This window comes from Dasypus novemcinctus, chromosome X (genome assembly GCF_030445035.2).
Source record: "Dasypus novemcinctus isolate mDasNov1 chromosome X, mDasNov1.1.hap2, whole genome shotgun sequence".
In the NCBI taxonomy this organism is placed as follows: domain Eukaryota; kingdom Metazoa; phylum Chordata; class Mammalia; order Cingulata; family Dasypodidae; genus Dasypus; species Dasypus novemcinctus.
In genome coordinates this window covers 140339575-140363794 of record NC_080704.1, presented here as the reverse complement: position 1 = coordinate 140363794, position 24220 = coordinate 140339575, and the positions used below count along the sequence as shown (strand labels likewise).

The window sequence follows — 24220 nt, the reverse complement described above, 5'->3', positions numbered from 1 at the left end:
TCTCCAGCATTTGTATTCTTCTGTTTTCTTCATAGCTGCTAATCTTATGGGAGTAAGATGGTATCTCATTGAAGTTTTGATTTGCATTTCCCTGATAGCTAGAGATTTGTAGCATTTTTTCATGTGCTTTTTAGCCATTTGTATTTATTCTTTGGAGAAATGTCTGTTTAAATCTTTTCCCCATTTTTTAAATGGATTGTTTATCTTTTTATTTTCAAGATATAGGAGTTCTTTATCTATGCAAGTTCTAAGTGTCTTATCGGATATATGGTTGCCAAATATTTTCTCCCATTGTGTAGGCTCCCTTTTTACTTTCTTGACAAACTCCTTTTGAGGTAAGACTGGCTTTAAATGGGATGTCACCATGGCGGGCGCCCTGCCTCCCACAACTGAAACGTGACCCGGGACTCACCAGCCCTGAAATTTCACCTCCCGATCTCACGCAGCTGCAAAAAATCAAAAAATCATTTTTGACAAAGGGAGATATCCTGATACATTTGCAATTAGGGTATTCCTCTTAATCCGGTAAACACACTATGTGTTTTCACATTTGCGATCTTTATATTAACCTGCACTAATTTGTGTTGCTCTTGCTTCCATTTTGAGAACCAGGGAATGAAAAAGTGAATTTTTGTTTTCCAGCTTGAATCTCATAAATGTAGTAGAGACAGGAATAATGTTCATTGTAGATGATGGGTGATGTGTTTCTTAAGCAATTTATTTCATTATTCTTAGTCAATTCTCTTAAACACTAAATATTAAAGCAGCTTCTGAAAATCAAAGAACATAATTATCAAGTAAAATATAACACAGGGAAAACAATTTTAATAAATAATTATCTATTGCACGGTTCTTAGCACTATTCAACTTATTTTCATGTCCATTGTCTTTATCTCTTAGAACGAGCCTAGACGCAGGTAAAGTAGGTATTATTTAGAGGTGTGGAGTGTAAAACTCAGAGAGATTAAGTTACTTGTTGAAAGTCACAGAGTGAGGAAGTAGAAAAGTCAATATTTTAATGTAGATATTTTGCTTCCAAACATAGAGATCTTAATACTGAAACAGTGCCATCCCATAACTTATAATTTGTCTCTAGAAAACTCTCTAAGCATTCTTAGTAGCCCTCAAATTAATTTTATTAGGTAATAGTGTTTAAGTTAAGCATGTCTTAGCAGTATTCACAAAACTGTGGATAACAAGAAACAAAATATTCAGAAAACATAGATTTGAGAAACACTGTTGTATCTGCCTTCTGTTCAGTATTTATGCCTCAGTTCTTCCACATGTGTTATTTATTTATCTGAGATGAACATTAGTAGTCACATTTTATATGTGAGGGGAAAAGTTCTGAGAGGTTTTATACTTTTCCTCAGATTGCACAGCTTGTAACTTACTGGAGCCTGCATTAAAATAAATATCTGTGTGTTCTCCAAGACTTTGCTGTTTCCTAAGCCATGTAATCTATCAAGAAAAGTGATGTTTTCATATTCTAAGCTTCCCCACTGTTTGAATATTTCACATATGTAAATTTTGTTAAATATATAGCTAACTCTATATTGGATTCCTCAGATACTTAAGGATTCAAGATAAGAGATATCTTGTAGAGATTGAAGTTTATAAGGAAAAACAATGATAAGCTTGAAATGCATTGATTCTTTCATTCTACATCTTTTAATAAATATAGAATAAACATTTGCTGAGGGTGTACTTTGTGTCAAACACTGCTTGGCTCTGAGGGCAAAGGAATGCATAAATCATAGTTCATACCCTTAAGAATGCCATAGTATATTCATTTGTTGATTCATTCATGTATTCAAGAAATATTTACTGAACATCCAACAGGAAGATGGGCACACTGAAAAGGAGGTGTATATTTACTGAAACAGCTTGATGACTCCTGAGATACTAGAAGGGACTTAACTTCTGGAAGATGCTCCATTCGCACTAGCTTTTCATTTTAAAAGTTTCATGTCAATTTAAAAGCAATTTTTAATGTTATAAAATAACTTTCAAATGCTTTCAAAAAGCAAAATTCTTTTTACTTATTCATGCTGCATAATGATATATGTTGGGAGTTACCATCTGTTCCAGTTTTGCTTGTTGGCACAGTATTGTCAAGACTGTTAATTATGAAGGTCAGAAGTCTTTGAGATAGTTGATGTTCAATGTGACACGTTAGACCAATTTACACATTGTAGGACATATAATTGAGTCTTACAATAATATATGTAACTTTTCCCAATAATTTTTGTTTATACTGCCAAGCAAACAAAATACTCTGTGAAAGTACCTATCTTCATCTTCTTAATTTTACAAATCAATGAATCATTGGCACAGAGGAGATGCAATTAATCAATAATAAAAACACAAGGTTTTAAAAGACCAATAAATGTCTTGTGTATCCCTCTCTATATATATTATTTTAGCATTAGATATCTGTTTTATCGGCAGAGTTCGAGAAATAAGATAGCACATATGCTTACATATTTCCGGTAATAATGCCTTCAATGATATTAGAATTTCATGACACAGTAAGTAAACTCTGTGACAGTCTATTTTCTTTTTTACCATTCCTGGTGTCAGTGTGGGTCAATAAAAGTTGGAATATTTGATTCCTCCTAATCCTCAAATGCTTATAAAGTGACACGTTTTATTTACACTTTAAATATGCATATTTAATTCTTCCATGAACATCAATATTTTTCTGCTCAGATGATGAATGTTGAATAGGGCAGCTTGTCAGCTCTCCACCGGAGAACTGGGATCTTGCACCCCTTTCCACTTTCAAAATATGCTTAAGCAAGTCTCCTTGTTCACATCAGGCTCACGTTAAAATTCTGACTCAAAATATATTCAAACAATAGAAGTCACCCTCTTTTGTGTACTTAAAGAAGGACAGTAGTCTTTCTATTGCCAATGAAAGAATATTATTTAAATTTCATTATGGTTTCATCTAAAGCTTGCAAAAATGTTTTTATTTGAAAGGAGAGATGAAGAAGAAAGGAGGGTTGTTGCATTTGCATGTGTTAACTCAAAACGTTCAGTATATATAAAGTATATATGGCATTTGGTATTATCACCGAGTTGCACATTTATCACTTCAATTAATATTAGAGCATTTTCATCACTCAAAAAAAGAAAAGCAAAAAAAAAAGCCACATTATCATACACGTTAGCACTAATAATTTCAAGTCTTATGATGTGCTTTCACAATTTCTCTTCATTTACAAACATTTACAAACAACTTTTTAACAAATAGATGATAGTTTTTAACTTTACTAAGTAACAAATTCTAAAATCTACTTTGTCTAGTATGTGTCCCAGTGTAAGAAGCCAAAGAATACTAAAGTATTGTCTTTGTGTCTGCTATCATGAAGAAATCAAAAGATAGAAATGTCTCAAAGAAATGTGCTTCTTTCATTCTTTTTATTGAGTCATCTTAAATTAATATTGTTTATAATTGAAACAATTTAGAAGACCCCCTCCTCACGTTCTCCTTCTTAATTTTCTTGTCTTGGTTAAATCTTAAACATGGAATTTTGTACTCACTTGATTAACTCTTCTTCATTTGTTCTATTCAGGCAATAAATATGTCATATTAATATTCTTTAGACATTGCTATACTTTTAATTCCCTTCACAGAGAGATAGTTCATTAAAAACACTATTCCCTCATGACTGGATTATTATATCCAACTTTTCTCCACAGTCCATTTTCTCCAAGATTAAGCCCATTCACCAAACCATGGTTAGTCTAATTTCCTTTAAATAACACCTCCATCAATCATTTATCTTATCAAAACATGTTTCTCCCATATCGTTTGGTATTACTCTTCCTGACTCGCAAAGCCCTCAATAATTTGATGAGCATAACTTAGTTTTTTAAGTCAAATTTTTTTCTCTAAAAGAATTATTCTGTTTCAATCAGGATATTTTCTACATTGTTCTGCCTATGTTATCCAAATAATTATCAAAGTTCAAGAGTCTCACAACTCCTCTGTGAATGCTTTTCCCCATGTCACAGTCTCTGCTGATTATTTTCCTTTTCAACTCTCCTATAACAGATGTAAAACTCCTTATGAATCCTTTTTTTGTTGTTGTTGAGTAACTTTTATTTCAACATTCATAGTCGAAACATTCCCAAACTGTAACAATTCATTGTTTCCCTGCTTTCAAAGGTGTGATATATTCAGTATTACACTTGTATGTTTTCTTTTTTTTCTTTTATTTATTTTTTAATTCATTTTTTAAAAAAATATTACATTCAAAAAATATGAGGTCCCATTCAACCCCACCGCCCCCACCCCCCACTACCCCCACAGCAACCCTCTCCCCCATCATCATGACACATCCATTGCACCTGGTAAGTACATGTCTGGGCATCGCTGCACCTCATAGTCAATGGTCCACATCATAGCCCACACTCTCCCACGTTCCATCCAGTGGGCCCTGGGGGGATCTACAGTGTCCCGTAGTTGTCCGTGAAGCACCACCCAGGACAACTCCACGTCCCGAAAACCCCTCCCCATCTCATCTCTTCCTCCCATTCCCCGCACCCAGTAGCCACCATGAATCCTTTTTGAAACTTTATTTTGGTTTTTTTAATTTATAGTCATGATCTTTAAAAGTTATTTTCATCCTATGTTCCTAAACTGATTACAAACTCTTTGAGAACAGAGGCTATTGTTTGTTATTCCTTCTAAACACAATAAGGAACCTATGATATCATTACACACTTAAGTTCTCCGCAAATATCTATTGATAAAGAGGCCACCAATGGTTATTGTTAAGGATTTTCAAATGAGTTAAATCTCAGCTAATTTTTTATCTTACTGCCACCAGCTAATTTTTTATCTTACTGCCACCAGACCATCCATCCAGTAAAAATGAGAACACTCTGCGTGCAAATTCTTCCATCATTTCATTTATTAAAAGCATTTCCTTCCTTTATATACAATGTCTATAAAAATTTACCAAAGTTGAGCTAATGCTTGGGCTCTGTTAAGACTATGATTTTGGGATTCTATATACTGTGCATATTGACAGTGCTCATGTATTTTGCACTAAGTTGACATCTCTATAGCATATAGATCAGGTATGCCTTTATTTTTTCACTTATTGCTAAATAGGTAGACTCCACATTCTGAAATACATGGTTTACAATGATATATAACATAGGCTCATTTTTCAATTACAGTTTTCATCATGAACTTATAGTGTAGGAATAGCTTTAATGTTTATCCAACTCACATGACCTATTTAGTGCTTGAAACTCTTCTATGAAATGTATTCATTTATTCAACATATATTAATTGAATACTGGACATGTATTAATCAATCGAGTGGATAGTCCTTGACTATGTGAAGTAACTTGTAAGTCTCTACTGCATGAAACCGACCAATTGATCTAAAAATGCCCTGTTGGAGAGGCCTCCTTTGTATTTCACTGAAATTTTCCTTTCTTAATTTCCTTTATTTATCTAGTTATTAGGGCACATAAAACAATTCTAGCCTCTGTTCCACAGAGAAAACTATAAAGTATTTAATATAGCCCGCATATTACCTTAGAGTGGTATTTTTTTTCCTACCAAACCATCCCAACTCCTCCAATAGTTTCTAAAATGATATGGTTTCAAGTCCCTTCACCACACTGTTCATTCTACCCTGAACATGTTCTAGTGTAGTTCTCATAAACCTTATTAAATCAAATGACAATATTTTGCAGTGTCCCCATTACTGAAATTAATTTCATAGATAATGCATACTCCCTATATACCTCATTTATAAAATGCTATATAATTCAGGACCTTTAATATAAAAGAATTATAAAGAAATAAAGTTATATTAAAATAAAATGTTTTGCACTATGTACTGTTTAACTAGTGTTGAAGACACAAAACATACCTTCAAATTTTCAAAGTGTACACAGGGAGTCAGCAACCACCCTTCACCCAGGTCCTGAAAATGCACTCTTCTAGCGGGTCTATGTAGTTTTTAAAATATTGTGCACAATTCCAAATGCAAATCTTCACATATAATCTGAGTTACTCGTGAAGAGTAAAGTTTTCACTTGTATTATATCTTCTGTACTTCTCTTATTAGAGCCTAAGACCTTTCTGATTCACTTTTTGGGCTTACTGTTAAATTAAATCTCAAAGTCTTTAATATGGACTTCTAAGTATGAAGCAGTTCACTTCCAATCTATATTTAAATAGTTTAGTGTGCATAAATGGAACATTCATTTTAAATATAACAATGTGAAATTTGGAATATTACCTCAGTCTATTGATATTTTAACTCTGATTTTGTCATCTCTCATATTTGTCCTGCTTCCTTGTCTTATAAGACAAGCATATTATATGTATTAACTCATTAAGTCATTGAAACAGCCAAATTACACATGTGCTATTATTATCCCCATTTCATAGATGAGGGAATAAATACATGCAAAGGGAGGATAATAACAGAAACAAATTTCCATAGTTAGCAACTCACAGAAACAGAAGCAAACCATGCTATCTGGTTTCAGAGTTCACTCTTTTAACCACTATACTATAGTGTCTCCCATAAAACAAATAATCAGCATTGAATCTATGCCCTTATAAAATAAAGCTCAGGTTTGGACCCTTACCAATCACATGTGCATTCTTTCCACTTAGAGAAGATTTAGAGGGGTAGGGAAAAGAAGAAAACATAGAGTCAAAATTGCCTCTTTCCCTAAAACTTTCTTTCTAATAACTGAAATAATGTGATAAATAGTTCCCCTCTATTCTCATATGTCAGCATATGCCTTTAGTAGAGCTTTTGGAGGGGGAAAGAGCCTACCTAATCATCTATACCAGTGAATGTATCATTAAGTTTGGACAGAGCTTCACATTTGACTACAAACCAAGTTAACTGCTGCTTATCTTAGGAAACTTGACAAGGTTACAGCTGAAATGGTATGATTAATTAGAGATGAAGTGAAACTTTATTCAGTTTAATAATTCAACAATAGTTTGATTTGCATCTGTTATAAATAGCAGAGTATCATAACAATATATATATTTTAAAACAACCCTAATTAAATAGGTTTCATTTTTTTGGTGTCTTGTATTTATGCTTGTTGATAAAGATAATGTAAGTGATATAAATGTACATGTAGAGAAAAATGTCACAAAATATTTTTATAGACTGCCTTGCGTTATATCTAGATAAAATAACATTGAAACTTGTTTGGTTTTTATTATTATTATTGGAATAATTAAAGTGTTCTGGGAGATATTGGGGTAATGAAAGCACGAACATGTGATTACACTGAACACTGTTGATAGAAAAGACCTAGAGTGCTTTGAAGAGACTGTTGATATGGACACTAAAGAGAATTTTTTTATGGGACATTAGAAGTAAATGATAAATCTATAATTGGGAGAAAGGTGATCCATGTTTTAAGATCACAGAGAGCCTGGCAAGATTGACTACTGATGCTATATGGAAGGCAGAATTTGAACTTGGTGAGACTGGACATTTAGCTGAAGAGATTTACAAAGTAAACTCAGAAAAAGAAGCTTGGCTTCTCCTTGCAGGTTATAGTAAAATGCTAGAGAAGAGAAGTTAGAAAAGGAATTGTTGGGCACAAAGAAACTAATTTTGGAAATTTCAAGCCTCAGGAAATCAAGTCTCCAGATGATAGTGGCCCATTTGAGGACTCAACTAAACTTGGAACTTGTAAATCATGATTGAAGATGCAGTTATTTAGGAAAGACTTATGGAAAGTCTTATTGTCTGATGACTAGAACCTATGCTTCTTGCATGCTAAACCAACAAGGCTTTTGAGAGAGCTTTATGAACAAAACCACTATCAGATTAAAATAAAAGGGACATGGAAGGGAGAAATTGAAGGGGAAACAGCTTTAAGAGGAAAACCATGGCAGCTGAGATCTGGAATTAAAACATCTCCTTGGGCTAAGAGAGGAACCCCACCCATGGGTACAGAGAGGGTTATTTTGCCCTGATATTTGAAGAGGATGGATGTTCCTGCCCACTGTTCAGGGACAGTTTTGCTGCCACCATAGGATACAGAGAGATTGGAGCACATTCCCCAAGGATTAGGGTGGTTGAGGTCCCCACCCATAGGTCTGAGATGTGTGGGTCTGTCCCCCATGAATTAGGGAATGCCAGATCACCAACTCCTTGCTCTAAGAGGGTTGAGCCTGTGGGCCAAAGATTAGGGAGAATGTTGTCTTCACTTCACTGTATTAGTAGAGCTAAAACTTTACCCCAGAGGACAGCGGTATTTGGAGGGTGAGGTCTGAGCTATGTTGCCAGCCAGATGCTTGATGAGGGTGGAACCAAAAATATGGCTGTTGGGCTAGCCTGTGGAAAAGATGGATCCTCTTGAGACCTTAGGAGAAGAAAGTATCATCTTAAAAATGACTCTCAGTCTTTGAATTTTAATGAAGTATGCCCTGCAGGTTTATTGAATTTTAGAGTTCCCATGACTCATGTTTACCTCCCAGTTTCTTCTTAATGATAATACAAATGTTTATTCTTTGTCCCTTTGCACATTGGAAGCAGATAAATGGTTTTGTAAGTTTCAGAAGTCTCCACTGAGACAGGACTTTGCCTCAAAACCAAATATATTTCTTTAAACTGATTTTGATATGATTCTATATTTAAGAGTGTACAGATTTAAGTTTTTTAAAAATATTGTAATATCTTTTTGGAACTCAGAGGGTTGAGTGTAGCAGTTTGATATTGTTTATGAATTCCAAAAATAGATATTGGAATCTGTGAACTTGTCTGTTCCTCTGGGCATATTAAATTGAATTGGATTCAGAGGTTTCACATTTACTTGAGGATATAATGATTAAGGCTTTGATTGGGCCACATCAGTAGCACACTTAGTCCCCACCGTCTTGGTGGGTAAGGACACACAGAGTAAATGACATGCTAGAAGAGAAAGTTAAAGTTTTGATATTGGAGGCGGGGAAGTAAACACACAGAGAAGCAGATACGTGAGGAAGGAGAAAAGGCTTCATAAGACACGACAGAGGCCCTGGGAAGAAAGGTAAGACATTAGTCTGATAGTCTACATCTGACCTTGTGGAGAGAGCAGAGCAGTTGAGCCCAGAGAGAAACATGTCCCCAGAGAGAGATAGAATTTTCCCAGCCTATGGCTAATATTGGAAGAAGTTGGGACCATGGAACCTTAGGAGGAAGAATAAGACTGAACGTCAGCAGTCATCTGCTCCAATACGTGACAAGAGACTTTGTTGAGGCAAATTACTTATGCTTTATAGCCTGGTAAATGTAAGCTTCTAACCCCAAATAAATACCCTTTATAAATACCCTTTATAAAATCCAACAAATTTCTGCTATTTTGCATTAACACCCTTTTGGCTGACTAATTCAGACTTCATACATATATGTTAGTAGACATTTTTTTCCCAAAAAAAATTGATGCAATAAGATACAAAGATTCGAAACTATAAATCTCTCAGCATCACTTGGCTCTTGTCTAGAAGTTGTTTGTACATCTTTAAGTAAAAAGCCCAGATAAATCTGAAAGTCTAGAAATAAATGAAATATGTTGCAGGTATAATATTCCAGATAAATTTACATGCCTCATTTATAAATGCAATATAATAATTTGAACACTAACTATAAACACATTATTATAAATAAGTATTGCATGTTGATATTAGCAAAAATTGGAGAGATGTACTACCAGGGTTATTTATATTAGTGTTATTTTTATCAAAAATTTTTAAAAATCAATGTAAATATATATTTTTACATCTCATAAATATTAATTAAAAGTTTTTGTAAAATAAATATGGCTCAGAGATCATGTATTTTTACTTAAATTACATCAGATATTTTTTACTTTTAATATCATATAGAAAGGGTTGTGCATAATTTCTATTTAGTATTTATTCATTTATTTTGGGACTTATGGTTATCTTTCAGCAGTGTAAAATACACAACACCTTTAAAATTTCCATGGTAGGGGTGCTGCAACCGAATCTTTAAAAGAGGAAACAAAACAACTGTATTTGTTGAATTAATGTAGTCTTTAGAACAACAGCTTTGAAAATAGGCACAGATTCACATTTTGATTTTACCATTCACTAGCTTTGTGATCTGGGGGAGTTACTTCCCTTTCTGAGGCTGTTCCCTCATTTTTAAAAATAGGTTTACAAATAAATCTTACCTCAGAGTTATTGTGAGGATGAATGAAGTATATAAAACATTTGAAGTTTTTAGCACAATTCTCCTGCCCATGGCACAAATAGGCTTTCAATAAATAATAGCTGTTATAAGTATTATTGATTTGTACAACTGAAATATGTGCATTCATCACATATATTACCCAAATTGTAAGCTTATTTTGTTGTATCACAGCAGTAGAAAGCATGCCAAGGAGTCTTACTATATAAAATCTATTTTTCTGAGTTTGTAATTTAAAAAAAATTGTGGTAAGTTATGTTAAAGGAATTTGTGCTTAGTAATTCTCTGGTAATATCAGTTCCAATTATGAAGTTGCCAACATATTTTCTGTCAGGTATCCCTGTCCACTATGCTCACCTCTCCTCTTCATATGGCATTAGACAAAAGGTTGAATATTGGACAGGTGTAGCAGGCACCAGGATGCAGCAACTGGACTACAGCTTTCTGCTTACAGTTTGTAAGCTTGAGGTGAGGCTGCAAAAGGAGAAAAAGGAGAAAGGATAAAAGCAGTAACAAAGTAGCTCTCATGGCCTCCCCTGATTCGTCAGAAAAGTGAATTAATTTCTTACCCTACTCAGCAAAGCTGTGTACATGTGCAGGAAGGGATGTGTGTGTGCAGCCACCAGTCACTCAGGGCAATGGACCAATGTATAACTGAGCATAAGTGGGTATGGGCCTGCTATCCATTTGGCTGTTCTGAAAGCGCAAAGACAATATGAGCCATGGGACCCTTGAAACTGCAAAGCCTGTGTCCTGTACCCCTACACCCTCTCATCATTCTGTCCTTGTGATTACCTCATGGAAAGTTCTTTCTTTTTTTTTTTTTGTCTTTATTTGATTTTTTAATGTTACATTAAAAAAATATGTGGCCCCCATATACCCCCCACCCCCCTCACCCCAGTCCTCCCCCCATAGCAACAATCTCCTCCATCATCATGAGACATTCATTGCATTTGGTGAATACATCTCTGAACACCGCTGCACCTCATGGTCAGTGGTCCAGAACATAACCCACACTCTCCCACAGTCCACCCAGTGGGCCATGGGAGGACATACAATGTCTGGTAACTGTCCCTGCAGCACCACCCAGGACAACTCCAACCCCCACAAAATCCCCAACATCACATCTCTTCCTCCCACTCTCTACCCCCAGCAGCCAACATGGCCTCTTTCTCCACACCAATGCCAAATTTTCTTTGATTACAAATCACAATAGTTCATGAATAGAATATCACTAAATCCACTCTAATCCATACTCTATCCCTCCATCCTGTGGCCTTAGAATGGAAAGTTCTTTCTTGATTTTGGAAATCCTGCCTTTCACTATTGGAACTCAGAGTAAGGACTGGATCTTTCCTTCGAGGAACAAGGAGGGAGGTGCCTTTCTCCTGGATTCTTCAAAACCAGGGATTCTTCAAAACCAGTTCCCCAGGGCTCTGAGGCTCAAAAAGAGGCAAATATATGGGGGAAGCTCCACCTATTCCCTCCAGCACCTGCTTCAGCATGGCCTACTTGGTTTCTCAGGCTATGTCTTCCCAGGGATTCTGGACCACAATCTGGACAGGAAGTGGAGACAAGCACTTACATTTGGAACATTCCCCCCAGGGGATTCTAGTGCAGGAGCTCAGGGACCTCAATTTGAGGAAGAAGAAAAGTTAACAAATGTTTGACATAGTTTAAGGCACTTGTGGGAGGGTGGGTGGTGGTGACAGTGACACAGAAGGATAAAGGGCTGTAGCAGGGAACCAAAGGAGGGGGATCTCTCTGTTTCTGCCCGGCATTTCAATTTCCATGTCTAATCACAGTATAGGGTGCCCCAGGATTGCACTACTGTATATTTTGTTTCTTTGGGTTTTCAATTGTCAGGACACCTATTTGCTTGACTATATTTAATATTTCAAAATTTCAGTAGGGATTTTAAAGCTTAGTTTAGCACTGTCCTGAGGATGGCTAAAGAAGGCCCTTTGTTGGATATTGAGGCGCCAGGGAAGATTCATGAGAATGCTTCTAGGTCTTGGAGTATAGGCCCTGGGTGGTCATCCACCATCCATGCACCATTGCCCGCAGCGTTTCCATTTCCCGCCTCCCTTCCCTTTCAGGCCTCCTTTTCCCAACCACCACCCCCCGCCCCACCCCCACCCCGCTTGGTGTGTGCGCCCTCACAGCCCACATGATCACTGACCCCTACACTCTCAGGCCTCCCGTATCTGTCTCGCACCACAATGACTTCCCTCTTGCCCCCTGGAGGCTGTACTTCCCACCCCCTCGACTGTCCCTTTTGGTCACGCTCCTCACCACACTTCACAGACTCCTCATCCTACGCCTCCAACCTTAACATTCTGAACTCCCTAGGTTCGGAGTCCCACAACCCTTCTCAACCATCCAGGTCTTGAGACCCACGACCCTTGGCTGACGCGGTGGTGGCACTTTCTTCGCCGCCGCCAAGGCTAACATGGGTGTCAACGGCCGCCGCCGCTGCCGTCGCTCAGTCGCCTCTCACCCATCACCTACTATGGCCCCTCAACAAACAGGTAGCAGGAAGCGAAAAGAGTCTACCACTGAGGCGGGTGCCAGGAGCTTGTCATCTCAGGTTTTGGCGGCAGTGGCGGTGGCGGCGGACGAAGAGGGACAGCCGATGCCCAAGAAGCAGAAGCTGCTGGCCGCGAGTCTCTCGCTGGTACATTACCTGAAGGGCCGCGAGATCAGCGAGAGGAGCCACTCCGAGCTTCCTGGTTTTGAAGGCGAGCTGCGGCACTATGCGGTGCAGAAGCTGCCCGAGCTGCTGGGAGCGCGCGAGCTGTCCCTGGGCACCCTCAACAACGTGTTCGCATCGCAGTGGCTGAACGCCAGGGAGGTGGTGTGCGGCATCAAGTGCAACACGTTCTTGGTGGTAGACGTGCAGTAGGGTCAGATCAAGCGCATCGTCCTGAAGCAGTACCGGGCACCTGTGCTGGCCGGGGCCCAGCCAAGCTGCAGCATCCATGCCATCGAGCTTAACCCCTCCAAGATGCCGTTGGCCACAGAGGAGGAGAACCCCAACAGCCTGGCAATCTACTAGTTGCCCACCCTGGACCCTGTATGCCTGGGCGACTGTCATGTGCACAAGGACTGGATCTTCAGTATCACCTGGATGAGTGACATCATGGCCATGAGCGGCTTCTGCGACGGCACCATGGCTCTATGGCAAGTGGACTCCAACTTATTCAATGGCAGCATCGCCTGGCACAAAGACATGGGGCTTCCCATGTATGCCCACATTCTTCCCAGGGACATGGAGACTATCCTCAGGGCAAGCAGTAACCCAACAACCACAAGGTGTGGGCCCTGGCCTTCAGCTGCAAGAACCAGGAGCAGCGAGCAGTGTCCCTGGAGGGCTACATCCACATGTGGAAGGTCAGGAGTACCCTGTCCAGGCTGCAGTCAGGCTTTCCTACTGCTGGGAAGATGTGTGTCTATTCTACTGCTAAGAGTTGTCCCTGTGAGCAGTGGGCTCCCAGTCCCACGTCTCCTTGGATCTGCACCAATGTTAGCAGAGTATCAGGGTCCTATGCTCGAGAGAGGGTGGCACGGGCATGCAGTCACTGAGCTTCCACCAGCACATCATCACCATTGGCACGGGCCACAGCTCCCTGTTCTTCTATGACATCGGAGCCCAGAAATTCCTGGAAGAGAGGGCCCACCTGGACTCCTCTCCTGGACTCGCAGGGAGGAAACTCAAGCTCACCTCAGGCAGAGACTGGCTCAACCATGATGACCTCTGGGTGAACTACTTCTGTGACAAGTTCCCCAATGAGCTCTACACCCACTCCTACAACTGGCCAGAAATGAAGCTCTTGCTGACTGGAGCGCATCTCCCTTCAGGTCTTCATGGAAACTATGCAGCCCTCTGGAGCTGAAAACAGCTGCCTTGACCTCAGAATGCACAGATTTACCTTCCTGTTTTGTCTCACTTTCTTTCATGCTGCGTTTGTGCTTTTAAATCTGTGTGGCTTTTATATTTAAGGTGGAAAATACCCCATCTACTTGTGCTTAGAGTATTAGGCAAAAAGGAAGAGAGAAAGAGGGACATCTGTCCTTTGAGTAATCAAAACTTCCCTTTAAGACTTTTCTGCACCACCCACAAAAATGTGGTTTTGTATTGTTTTGTTTTTTTGCATTCTCATGAAAAGAATTTTGACTGATCCTTAATTGTGCCCTTTTCTTGAGTTATTCATGTATGTTCTTCCTTTAGACCGATGCACTCATGGTCTCCACTACAATTCAGTATTTCTGATTTTCCAGCATTTCAATTAATATGTTCAGGTCTTGTACACATTTCAAATGTATGGTATTTCTGGAAAAATGTATGCTAAAAAGTGTCTAATGGGCTGATTTGAAGAACTACCCATGATTTATAGCCCTGCTCCAATTAGAAAATGCATTTCAAGTTTAGACTGCCAACATTTTGGGGTGTGTTTCATTTGGATGTTGGAAATTTGTTGTTTGTTATTGTATATTATATATTACTGGTGTATAAAATACCTTAAAATACTTTCTCTTTGTTAATGATTATCCTATGATCTTTTTAATCCACAACTTTGATTACTTGGTAAAAATTTAACATCTACCACCAAGTGCTCAGCCTTCCTATTTTAAGCTGCTATATAATGGCTTGCTTTCCTGGGTAGCATTTTGGTACAGATTTTCAGAGCTAATCAAAACTGACCTTTTTGTGGAAGGGAAAACAGGAATTTTTTTTCTTTTATAAGCTTTTCTATGAAGTTCAGATTAATACACCCAGGCAGCCATTTACAGTGAAAGCCTTCCCATTGTGCTCAAAGTAGCTGTTGTTGAATTTTTATTGTTTACATGGGTAATTCATTTACCTGGTTGAGTATGTGATTATTGCAGAAAAAATAAATTGTTTTAAGCACCTTAGCAATTAAATGCAAGACTAAATTTTTTCAATGTTTAAATATATGCTTTATTTTTTTCTTAAATGTCCTTCTAGGAATGGATTTATCAATATCAAAATCATTCAGGAGAGAAAGTAAAGTTGAAACATTAGTTACACTATTACTTTTGCATTTGCTTTTGAAGAAGTTATGCTACTGGCATGGATTAAAAGATTAAATAATATCTTAGGAGAGGGGGCAAGATGGCGGCTGAGTGAACATCCCTGTTAGAGTCTTCTGCAGGGAATCGGCTGGGCGGCGTTGGAGACTCTTTGGGACCAGATTGTTTCGGGATTTTTGCTGGTCCGGAGGTGTCTGGACATCGATTTGGAGGGAAGGTAACAGAGAGGATTCGTCTGTGAAATATACACGGAGATCCCAGCTACCTGCAGAGGATTCCCTTCTTGGGTAGGCGGAGACGAGGCATCTAGCCCCGCTCGGTGGGGCTGAGCCAGGCCGGGCCGGGCCGCGGTAGCGTTTGGAGCCGGGCGGGGCCGGTGCAGGCCCCGGCTGCGGGCCGCGGTAGCGCTTGGAGCCGGGCGGGGCCGGTGCAGGCCCCGGCTGCGGGCCGCGGTAGCGCTTGGAGCCGGGCGGGGCCGGTGCAGGCCCCGGCTGCGGGCCGCGGTAGCGCTTGGAGCCGGGCGGGGCCGGTGCAGGCCCCGCCTGCGGGCCGCGGTAGCGCTTGGAGCCGGGCGGGGCCGGTGCAGGCCCCGCCTGCGGGCCGCGGAAGCGCTTGGAGCCGGGCGGGGCCGGTGCAGGCCCCGGCTGCGGGCCGCGGTAGCGTTTGGAGCCGGGCGGGCCCGGGTCAGGCCGCGGCGGGTACGGAGCCGGGCAGGGCCGGTCCAGGCCGCGGTGGCGGGAGGTGGATGCCGGAGCCGGCTGGGCCGCTGTAGCGAGCGGAGCTGGGCGGAGCCAGGCCAGGCCAAGGCAGCGTGAGGAGCCGGGCAGAGCCGGTCCAAGCCTCCGTGGCGGGCGGAGCCGGGCCTGCGGAGGGGTTTCTGTTTTTTTTTGTTTGTTTGTTTGTTTTTTTTAATTTTACTTAAATTTTTTTTTTTTTTTTTTTGAGCATCTGCAGTACTGGGGAGTTCGTGGGCCCTGGGCGGCCTATTGGGGGTTTGTGGGAAGGGAGGTGCTTGCAGACCCATTTGGGCAGACAGACGGGGGGGTTTTAGGGCAAAGTGGGGGGAAGTTGTTGTTTTAGATAGTGTTGCAATTGTGACACGTGTGTACCTGTATCTCTCTTCTCCCTATCCGTTCCCCACCGTTTGCCCATCCTCTTTTTCTTTCTTCCTTTCTTCTTGCCTTTCTTTTTTCTCTATTATAATTAGTTTGTTTTTTGTTTTTTTTGTTTTTTTTTCGGTTTTCTCTTTCCCTCTTGTCCCTCATCTTCCACTTATTTTTACTTTAATTCAAGTATACAATAGGTGCTACAGGGAACACCTCACATTTGCTGGGTTTTCCCATCCTCCACTGCCTCATTTCTGTGTGAACTGATTTAGGCTACCTACACTATCCCCCTTCCCCTGCATCTTGATATCCACTATCATCTACTGTCTCTCCTATATTCCACCCCCCACCTCCCGTTCTTTGATCCACAAAGTGTCTAACTCTTAATTTCTAATACCTTTGTTCTGTTTTCTGTCTATTATCCACTCTTGAAACTATTACCTTTCTTTTCTTTTTCCCTCTCTCATGAAAACAATAGCTGTGTAGTTCATACCATATTCCTCCCAAATTCAGTCATCAACTTCATAAAAGGTACTCTACCTACAGCTATAACTCTATACAATCTACATGAATCTAACCTCCATCCTTCCAGATCTCATATTCCTGCTTTATTAACATACATCACCAATACAACTTTACACTTTTCCCTTGCTTACACAATTGCCTTTCCCCAACACTAATACTTTCCTCTAAAGTGAACTTAACCAACAACAAGTAACTAGAATAAGAAGAAAAAAGTGACAAAGAGAAGATATAACACCTGTGCAAAAATAACAACTAATTAACCTCCAAGAGCAGACAAAGAAGCTAAGGAACTGATTAAATTCGTCAAAATAAAGAGATGACCAGAAAGCAACAAAAATCTACGAACCAAACCAATAATCAGGAAAACATGGCTGAATCCAATCAACAAACCAATAATCACGAAGGGGAGCAAAACTTGGCACAAGCAATGAAAGATCTCAGAACATTTATCACCGACAAATTTGATGCAGTAATGAAAGAGGTTAACAACATGAAGACATCACTTGGAGGGGAAATTGCAGACATACGCAAAAACATAACAGATATGATGGGAATGAACACCACAGTTCAAGAAATCAAAAATACACTTGCAGCAAATATCAGCAGACTAGAAGACACAGAGCAGAGAATTAGTGATGTGGAAGACAGTACATCAGAAATCAAACAGATAGTAGAAGGGGTCAATAAGAAGATAGAAAAAATCCAATTAGGATTTAGGGATCTGAATGACAATGCAAAACGCTCAAACATACGTATTATAGGCATTCCAGAAGGTGAAGAGAAGGGAAAGGGGTCAGAAAGAGTGTTGCAGGAAATAATGACTGAAAACTTCCCAAATCTACTGAAAGAGACAGATGTACATATCCAAGAAGCACAGCACACTCCACAAGTCATAAACCCCAACAGGCCCACCCCAAGACATATACTTGTCAAATTATCCAATGCTCAAGACAAAGAGAAGATCCTAAAAGCAGCAAGAGAAAAGAAAACCATCACATACAAGGGAAGCTCAATTAGATTAAGTGCTGATTTCTCTTCTGAAACCATGGAGGCAAGAAGACAGTGGTATGATATAGTCAAGGTACTAAAGGAAAAAAATTTCCAACCAAGAATACTCTATCCAGCTAAACTAGCATTCAAACATGATGGAGAGTTCAAAATATTCGCAGACAAACAGAAACTGAAAGAGTATACCAACAAGAACCTCCCCTTCAAGAAATTCTAAAGGGAGTTCTGCAGGAAGAAAGGAAAAAACAGGAAAGGCAAAGTTGGAGGAGAGTATAAGACCAACAACAACAACAAAAAAGACAAAAAAAAATATACAAACAAAATATGACAAACACAAATCCAATCAAAATATGGCTAACACAAATAATTCCTTGATAGTAATAACACTGAATGTCAATGGATTAAACTCACCTATCAAAAGATTCAGACTGGGACACTGGATAAGGAAATATGACCCATCCATATGCTGTCTACAAGAGACACATCTTAGACCCAGAGACGCATGGAGATTGAAAGTGAAAGGCTGGAAAACAATCATACAAGCTAACAATAACCAAAAAAAGGCAGGAGTAGCTATATTAATATCAGACAAAATAGACTTTAAATGTGAAACAATTGTGAGAGACAAAGAAGGATACTACATTTTAGTCAAAGGGAAAATCTGTCAAGAAGATCGAACAATCATAAATATCTATGCCCCTAACAAGGGTGCCTCTAAATACGTCAGGCAAACGCTGGAAAAACTAAGTGAAAGAATAGATACATCTACAATTATAGTGGGGGATTTTAATACACCACTATCAATTCTGGACAGAACATCTCAAAAGAGAATCACCAAAGACACAAAACATCTGAATAGTATATTAGAGGAGCTCGATCTAAGACATATATAGATCGCTACACCCAAACACAGCAGGATATACATTTTTCTCAAGCGCACATGGATCATTCTCCAAGATAGATCATATGCTAGGCCACAAAGAAAGGCTGAACGAATTCAGAAAGATTGAAATCATACAAAACATTATCTCTGACCACAGTGGAGTCAAGCTGGAGATTTGCAAGGGAAAGAAGCCCAGATTTCACACCACGATTTGGAAATTAAACAACACACTCTTAGAAAAACAGTGGGTCAAAGAGGAAATCTCAAAAGAAATCAATGACTACCTTGAAACAAATGATAATGATAACACAACATACCAAAATTTATGGGATGCAGCAAAAGCAGTACTGAGAGGGAAGTTTATAGCCATAAATTCATATATCAAAAAAGAAGAAAGAGCAAAAACTGAAGAACTAACTGCACATTTGAAGGAATTAGAAAAACAACAACAAAGTAACCCAACAGGAAGAAGAAGGAAGGAAATAACAAAGATAAGAGCAGAACTAAATGAAATAGAAAATAAGAAAGCACTTGAACAGATAAACAAGACCAAGAGCTGGTTTTTTGAGAAGATTAACAAAATTGACAAACCTTTAGCAACACTAACAAAGAAAAAAAGAGAGAAGATGCAAATACACAAAATAAGAAATGAGAAAGGCGATATCACCACTGACCCCACAGAAATAAAGACTATCATAAGAGGATATTTTGAAAAACTATATTCCAACAAAAATGACAATCTAGAGGAAATGGACAAATTCCTAGAAACACATAAACAGCCCATATTGACAAAAGAAGAAATTGATGATCTTAACAAACCAATCACAAGCAGAGAGATAGAATCAGTTATTAAAAATCTCCCAACTAAGAAGAGCCCAGGGCCAGATGGCTTCACAGGTGAATTCTATAAAACATTCCGGAAAGAACTGACACCAATCCTGCTGAAACTATTCCAAACCATCGAAACAGAAAGAACATTACCCAACTCCTTCTATGATGCCAACATTACCCTAGTACCAAAGCCAAACAAAGACATCACAAGAAAGGAAAATTACAGACCAATTTCTCTAATGAACCTAGACGCAAAAATACTTAACAAAATACTTGCTAATCGTATTCAACAACACATTAAATGAATTATACACCACGACCAAGTGGGATTCATCCCAGGTATGCAAGGATGGTTCAACATAAGAAAATCAATCAACGTAATACACCATATAAACAGATTGAAGGAAAAAAATCACATGATTATATCTATTGATGCAGAAAAAGCATTTGACAAAATACAGCACCCTTTCTTGATAAAAACACTCCAAATGATTGGAATACAAGGAAATTTTTTGAACATGATAAAGAGTATATATGAAAAACCTAAAGCCAATATTGTTTACAATGGAGAAATCCTAGACTCCTTCCCTCTAAACTCAGGAACAAGACAAGGATGCCCACTGTCGCCGCTCCTATTTAACATTGTCTTAGAAGTACTTGCTCGAGCACTGAGGCAAGAACCAGAAATAAAAGGCATTCAAATTGGAAAGGAAGAAGTCAAAATTTCATTATTTGCAGATGACATGATCCTATACATAGAAAACCCTGAGAGATCTACAACGAAGATTCTAGAACTCATAAATGAGTTTAGTAAAGTCGCAGGTTATAAGATCAATGCGCAAAAATCAGTAGCATTTCTGTACACCAATAATGAGCAAGATCAGGAGGAAATCAAGAAACAAATACCATTCACAATAGTAAATAAAAAAATCAAATACTTAGGAATAAATTTAACTAAAGAGGTAAAGAACTTATACACTGAGAACTATACAAGATTGTTCAAGGAAATCAAAGAAGACCTAAATAAATGGAAGACTATTCCTTGTTCATGGATAGGAAGACTGAACATTATTAAGATGTCTATCCTACCAAAATTGATCTACACATTCAATGCAATCCCAATAAAAATCAATGCAGCCTTCTTTAAGGAACTAGAAAAACTAACTATGAAATTTATTTGGAAAGGAAAGAGACCCCGAATAGCCAAAGACATACTGAAAAAGAAAAACGAAATTGGAGGAATCACACTACCTGACTTCAAAACATACTATAAAGCTACGGTGGTGAAAACAGCATGGTATTGGCATAAGGAGAGACATATAGACCAATGGAATCGAATTGAAAGCTCTGATATAGAACCTCACATATACAACCACATAATATTCGATAAAGCCACCAAACCCTCTCAACTGGGAGAGAGTGGCCTATTCAACAAATGGTGTCTGGAGAACTGGATAGCCATATGTAGAAGAATGAAAGAGGATTACCATCTCACACCTTATACAAAGATCAACTCAAGATGGATCAAAGACCTAAATATAAAAGCCAAGACCATAAAAACCTTAGAAAGCAGTGTAGGGAAACATCTACAGGACCTTGTAATAGGTAATGGATTTATGAATATCTCACCAAAAGCACGAGCAGCAAAAGAACTAATAGATAAATGGGACTTCCTCAAAATTAAAGCCTTCTGCACCTCAAAGGAGTTTGTCAAGAAAGTAAAAAGGGAGCCCACACAGTGGGAGAAAATATTTGGCAATCAGATATCTGATAAGAAACTTATAACTTGCATATATAAAGAACTCCTACGTCTTGAAAATAAAAAGATAAACAATCCATTTAAAAAATGGGAAAAAGACTTAAACAGACACTTCTCCGAAGAAGAAATACAAATGGCAAGAAAGCACATGAAAAAATGTTCCAAATCTCTAGCTATCAGGGAAATGCAAATCAAAACCACAATGAGATACCATCTTACACCCATAAGATTGGCAGCTATGAAAAAAACAGAAGAATACAAGTGCTGGAGAGGATGTGAAGGAAGGGGAACACTCATCCACTGCTGGTGGGAATGCAGAAGGATCCAACCATTCTGGAGAACAGTATGGCGGTTTCTCAAAAAACTAGCCATAGATTTGCCATATGACCCAGCAATACCACTGCTGGGAATATACCCAGCAGAACTGAAAACAAGAACACAAACCAATATATGTACACCAATGTTCATAGCAGCATTGTTCACTATTGCCAAAAGTTGGAATCAACCCAAATGCCCATCAACAGACGAGTGGATCAATAAAATGTGGTATATACACACAATGGAATACTACTCGGCTGTAAGAACAAACACACTACAAACACATGTGATAACATGGATGAATCTTGAGAACCTTATGTTGAGTGAAGCAACCCAGACATTGAAGGACAAATACTACATGACCTCAATGATATGAAATAAACAAGCTGCCCTAGATAGCAAGAGACTGAACGATAGGCTTGCAGGAAATCGGAGGGTGGAGGAAGGATATGAGCCGATGTCTGCAGGGGTGGAATTTAAGACGAGATGGTGGTAAGTATGAACACAAAGAAGAGATAAAAGGGGGGCAAGGGGTTGCCTTTGCTTGGGGCTTTGCGGGTTTGAGGGTGGCTGGGGAGGGACGGGTGGGTAACGTTGCCCAAAAGTGGGGGGAGGGAGGGGTAGCATACGAACCAGGAGAGGGTCAGGTGTTGGTGGAGAGTAAAATGCCGAGAAAATCATATCAAAATATAATAAAGAGGGTTACCTGTTTAGAATGCTCGGAGGGGAGGGTCTGATGCAGGACGGGCTCCTGGGGAATGTCTAAATGCTCATTCTGCCAGAGTGGGTGACACCATGGGGTAGAAACCCAAGTAGTGAGAGTGGGGGTGGACCCACATCCTGGGGAGGACTAATGCCATCCAATAGAGGGAACTGTATCCCTCGAGAGAAAGGGTGGCTCCCAGGGCATTGGGGCAGTTGAGCAAGTTAGGCCCTGAACACTATTCCATCTATCTCTGGAAGTGGCTCCTCAGGAAACGGAGGTTGGCTATCACTGAGGGCACCAAGGTGGAAGGGAAAATGGACGTTAAATGTGTGGAACCAAAGTAAATGGGGGGTAAGAGAGGAGTTTCTTGAGAGTACACAAGGATGGATATAAAACATGTAATATTACACCATAACATATAGGAGATGACAGACTGATAATGTAAACCATAATGTAAAACATAGGATAACTAAAAATGTAAAGAACTGTGTATCCTAAAGTATGCACCATAATGTAAACACAGATGTCACCTTGTTAGAAAGCTAATGTCTCAGACTCTGTACATCACTTTAAGTAAATATGATATGAATAGGGCGTAAGAGTATCACTGTGGAAGGTAAAAGGTTTTCTGGTGGATGTGTGGGAGTGCTGTATATTATATATATACATTGCTGTGGTCTAGGACTCCTGTGAAGAAAAGCTGAATAATTAGGGGGGGGGGGGGGAAAGAAAAAAATAGGATGTGGAATTTTTTCAAGTCAACATTCTTTATCTAAGTTCTTTATCTAACTTTATCCAAGTTCTTTATCTATCCTTTAAACTCATCGCTATATGCCATTCCCTAGTAAGGGACCATGACATTATATTGGGCTTCAAATTTCGGGGAGTTCTGGATCACAGAGTGTTTCAACAATGGCAATGGAGGGATACTGGTATGGGATACCAATGACAGATGATATATGACTGACAGGGAGCTGTACAGAACATATGTCCAGGGTGCATGGTAATGTTTGGATATACTCATAGTGGCAACAATTAAAAACCACAGTAGGGGGGGTACTGGGTTCCCGGCCAGTGGTGCTCTGTCGTGGTCCCTAGGGGAGCAGCGACAGTCTCCCAGGTACAGTGGTGGGGACCGGGAGGGAGTGAGAGTTCAACAGTGAGCCCCTGATACTAATGACTATGCTTGTGAGCTGATAAACCCAAAATAATAACAAGGCCTAGAGCAACTTTGTGCCTGGGAATTTCCTTCTGTCAGCCTTCATGTTACTCAAATGTGGCCAGTCTCGAAGCCAAACTCAGCATGTAAATGCAATGCCTTCCCCCCAGCGTGGGACATGACACCCGGGGATGAGCCTCCCTGGCAACGAGGGACCACTATCAACTACCAACTGATGATGCAACTGGAAAATGACCTTATACGGAAGGTTCAATGCGGATCAGCAGAATATCCATGTCTACATAAAATACCATGACTTTAAAATGCTGTTTGACCTAAAGTAAGGGGGAAATGGAAAGGAGAAATGAGTTTATATGGCTACGAGTTTCTAAAAAAGAGTCTGGAGGCTGGCAGAAGGTTTGCCCTCATGCACAACTGAGCAGAGTCAGAGAGACAGATAAAGCAGATACAACCCCCAGATATTGGTTCCTTTGAGGGCTAAAGAGACCCATGGGAGTTATGGTCATGGCCGATGGGGTTAACTACCAGGGCAGATGGCCCCTCTTTGGAAATGGTGTTTATGTGTGATGAATCTGGACTCAGATGGGATCTCCCTTCATAAGACTTTCATGCTAATGTGCTGGAGGTGCAGTTAATGT

General features: G+C 39.5%; 1 pseudogene; it reads left to right on the top strand.

Annotated features, from left to right (window-relative positions):
- The first annotated feature begins 12723 nt into the window (after positions 1-12723).
- On the top strand, positions 12724-14107 carry LOC101431624 (DDB1- and CUL4-associated factor 12-like protein 2; annotated as a pseudogene).
- Positions 14108-24220: the final 10113 nt, after the last annotated feature.